The sequence below is a fragment of the Lontra canadensis genome, unplaced genomic scaffold, assembly GCF_010015895.1.
Source record: "Lontra canadensis isolate GAN:19392208 unplaced genomic scaffold, GSC_riverotter_1.0 scaffold283, whole genome shotgun sequence".
Lineage (NCBI taxonomy): Eukaryota > Metazoa > Chordata > Mammalia > Carnivora > Mustelidae > Lontra > Lontra canadensis.
Window position 1 is genome coordinate 37,539 of NW_022631277.1, and position 4,436 is coordinate 41,974.

Here is a 4,436-nt window from a genome sequence, read left to right on the forward strand (position 1 = left end):
AAGGCAGAGGCTTTAACCCACTGAGCCACCCAGTCGCCCCACCTATGTTTACATTTTCTCTTTCTTTCCCTCATTAATTTTTTCATGTATTTGTATATTTTATAATCTTTTCAAAACACTAGCTGGTTTAATGTCTTCTTGTTGCTGCAGTCCATTTCTCTGATTTTTGACCTTACCTATATGTTTTCTTCCTACCCTCCCTCCCCCTCTCTCTTTCTCCTTTCTCTCTTCCTTCCTATTCTCCTCCTCCTCCTCCATCTTCTTTTTCTTGTTCTTCTTCCTCTCCTCCTCCTCTACTTCTTCTCTCCTTCTTCTTCTTTGGGTTTATTCTGGAGCTTTTTTCTAGCTCCCTTCCTGCACTAAAAAATTAGCTCCAAGAATTTTTGAAAAGGGGGTTTATATAACTAATAAAAAGGGCTTATATAACTAATACTATTTTTATTTTACTTACATTTAAGTGGTATTTTAGCTGGATATAAAATTCTAGATTTGAAATCTTTTTCCATCAACACTTTAAAATATTACTTCATTGTCTTGTGTCCAGTTCTGTTATTGGGGTTTCATGTCATGCTGATTCTTTTTCCTTTTTATTTATTATTATTATATTATATTTTTTTTACAGATTTATTTGTTTACTTTGGTGGGGTGGGGGAGCAGAGGGAGAGGGAGAGAGAGTCCCAAGCAGACTCCACACTGAGCGGAGAGCCTCACTTGGGGCTCGATCCCACCACCTTGAGATTGCAACCTGAGCCAAAGGCGAGAGTCAGATGCTCAACCACCTGAACCATCCAGGTAATCCAATTCTTTTTCCTTTTTAGCTGATCTACTTTTTTTCTTTATAGATGTTTTGAGAATTTTCTCTCTGTCATTAGTGTTCTTAAATTTCACTACAACATGTCCAGGCATGAGCTCGTTTTTCATTTATCTTGTTTAACACTATATCATTTCAGTCTGAAGTTTTATATTTTCTTTATTTCTAAGAAAGTCTCTGTAATTATGTCTTCAAGTATATCTGCTCGCCATAATTTATTTTCCCATTCTAGCTCCAAAGTCTGTGATCCTAATCACTGCAGTATCCTCCCTCTCTGAAAAGAGTCAACATTCTGTTGCCCTTGCTCCCCCATACTGGGAAAGGCAATGACAGAGTCCGATTTTTGTATTTCTAGTTCATCAGTGCCCACTGTGTGGCAAATGAATGAATGAATGAATGAAGAGAATGGAGGAGTGGAGAGACCATACATTCAGAGCATGATGTGCTATCAGGTCAGGGTAGCAACCAAGCTTCATGACAATACTGTGTGCCTACCACACCAGGAGGCACGACCTCTTGGGGGGGGGCAGCCCCTTTAGCAGATCCAACCCTGTGGGAATAAGCACCTGGGACAGCCAGCCTGGCCCAGCCATGCTCTGAGATAGTGACTGCTGTATCCAAACTGGTTCTGACTTCAAGCTCTGTTCTGGCAGTGGTAGGGATCCCAAGGTGAAGCTGGCCTGACTTTTTCCTGTCCAGCTATGAGACGTATGGCAAGTTGTCCTGCTCTTTGAACCTCGGTTTTCTCTTTTATAACGTGGGGATGATGACATTGCCTTGTCCAGCTTGTAAGGGTGTATAGAGCAGCAAAAGAGAAGTTCAAGTGCTCTGTAAGTGTGAAGGGTCAAGTGTAACAAGGTGCCACTCTCATCAGGGACACATCACAGTGTACCTAAGAACCTCTAGCCCTTGGGTCTGAGTTCTGAAGGGAGATTACCCCATGGTGATGTGGAGTCCTAGATTTAAATCCTGCTTCCTTAGAGGTGGCCATGACTCCCCACAGGTCTGTGTCTCTCCAGATCATTGGGAAGAGACTTCCAGGAGCCAGAGCCAGCTTCCATCCAGATGGAGCAGCAGCTCTAGGCTGGTGATTCCGCCCACTCTTTGCTCTCCCCTCCCACATGCTCAACCACAACTTTGTACTGTATTTCCCCACTCCTCCCCCTTCACCCTCCCCTTCTTTGGTTTCATTGAGTTCCCATTCTGGTCTCCCCTGCTTGTAAGAGGGTCCCACACTCTGAGCCTTTCCCTTCCTCTCTGCCCAGCAGAACTTCCTTCGCTGCATTTGTACCTTAGGACCCTGTTCTCAGCTAGGCCTATGCTAAGGAATTCAGTCTAAGGGTCTCCTAGCTGTTATGAGTTTACTTCTCATGAGTGCTCTCTCTATCTACATATTAGAAGAAATACATATTTCAATAGAGTACCCAAAGTCTTAACCCAAAATGTGTACCAGTGGTGGGAAATGTCAGGTCGCCTGGAGCCTGGTGTCAGGGTGGGGGAAGGACATCTTCCAAACCCCTCAAATAGCCCACATAGGCAGTAATATAGAAAAAGGCCCCCTTGGTTTCCAAGGCACAGACATTTTTCTGGATAAGACAGGCTCTCCTCTACCTAGGCTATCAGCTCTTAAACAACACCATTTCACTTTGGGCTTCTCTTAATGGCCACTCTGATCAACCTTTGAAACTTTATCGATTCATGTGATTTTCTACCATCTCCTCTTTTTTACTTTTTAAGTTGGTTTGATGTCCTTTCAATATTCCCACTTTTCTGATCTTTCATAAAAGTCTTCCTTTTGTATAGCTTTATTTGAAGCAGCTTCAGGTATGAGGTGGGAAATTGGATTGGATTATCTTGGACACCATCCAACCCTCAACTCATTTATTCCATGAACTTTATGACATAGTTAACACTGAACTAGCACCACTGAGGATCACTAATGATTAAACCTTCAGTTAAGGTTTCTCAGCTTACTGAGAAGATACAATGAAAACCAGCAAAACTTCTTCCTTCCGTGTTAAGATTAATGAATTACTCCAACATCATCTAGTTTGAACATTCCATCTAGTCATATTTTTCCAATGTGTTTGGGAAATCCTATCTTAGTAATGACAGTAATAGATGACACACAGTATACAAGGTATTGTCCCAAGTTCTTTAAATACATTAACTTGTTTATTTCCCATAATGATATAATGACATAATTAATACTTTTACTCCTACATGACAGAAGGGACAACTGAGGCACAGAGATACTAAGTAATATGCCCAAGATCAGAATCAGTAAATGATAGAGCTAGGATTCAAACTTAGCAGTCTGGCCTCTTAACGACTACCCATGCTACCTCCTGAAGTTCAGAAAAGATTACCGTGCACCCCTTCATAGGTAATTATACTCTCACATCTCCTCCCAGGAGACTATGAGAACCCCTCCTCTTCCCCCTTATCATTGTACTGTGTGTCTGGGTTTTACCTGTTGCATACTGAAAAGAAGAATTAGGAGACCTTTGAAAGAGGCGAGTATTGGAAGTAAAGATACTGAAGCCACAATAAGAAACAGGAAGTAAGCAGTGTTTGAAGGTCAAGGTCAGAAGGGTTGGAGAGGGGAGCAGAGGAGGAAATGAGGGTCTACTGAGGGCTGCGAAATCATAAGCACATGCCATATAAAAGAATATGAAGAGGAACACTCCAAATCATAAAGTTGTCAAATTCATCAACAGAATTTTATTTGAAGCCTAACAGGGTGTTTTGTTTTGTTTTGTTTGGAACTAGACAATCTGATTTGGAAGAAATTGATTTCTCAAAATGGATTTGGAAGAGCAAAGGGCCAAGAATAACTGAGAAACAATTTTGAAAAAGTAGAACGTGGAAGAACTTGCCCTACCAGATATCAAGATTTATTATCAAAATACTTCGTAATGAAGACAACAGAGTTTGGGCAAAAGGATAAATCTTGGAACAGAATGGAAAGCCTAGCCACGGGCCCACCCAGGTTTGGAAACAATACCAAGCAGAGATGATATTACAATGTGTGGGGAGAGGGTAATTTATTTAATAAATGAATCCTAGAAATGACTATCCATATGGAAAATACAGAATTAGACTTCTCCCTTAGATCAACTCTTCGTAGATTAAAGAACTAAAAATAAAAAGCAAGACTTCAAAGCACAGAGTGAAAATACAGAAATATTCATTTTTTTTCTTTTCTTTAAAGATTTTATTTATTTATTTGACAGAGAGAGAAAGACAGCAAGAGAGGGAACACAAACAGGGGGAGTGGGAGAGGGAGAAGCAGGCTTCCCTGGGAGCAGAGAGCCTGATGCGGGGCTTGATCCCAAGACCCTGGGATCATGACCCAAGCCGAAGGCAGACACCCAATGACTGAGCCACCCAGGAGCCCCCAGAAAAACTCTTTGTGATCTTAACATAAAGAATAATTTCTCTTTAAGAAAGCAAACCAACAAAAAAGAGAACATAAAAAAATCGATAATTTTGACTTCATAAAAATTAACTTCTCCATAACCAAAGGCTATAATGACAAAGTGAAAAACAAGCAATAGCCTGAGAGAAGATACATGCAATGAGTGTAACACGTACAGAAATCCCTCAAATTAATTAGAAAAAG

The 4,436-nt window shown here is 40.9% G+C and overlaps 1 long non-coding RNA gene across 1 annotated transcript; it reads left to right on the forward strand.

Moving 5' to 3' along the window:
- The first annotated feature begins 761 nt into the window (after positions 1 to 761).
- On the forward strand, positions 762 to 3,887 carry LOC116862636. Its single transcript, XR_004381666.1, has 2 exons — positions 762 to 792; positions 3,584 to 3,887. It is a non-coding gene; the product is annotated as an uncharacterized LOC116862636 (long non-coding RNA).
- Positions 3,888 to 4,436: the final 549 nt, after the last annotated feature.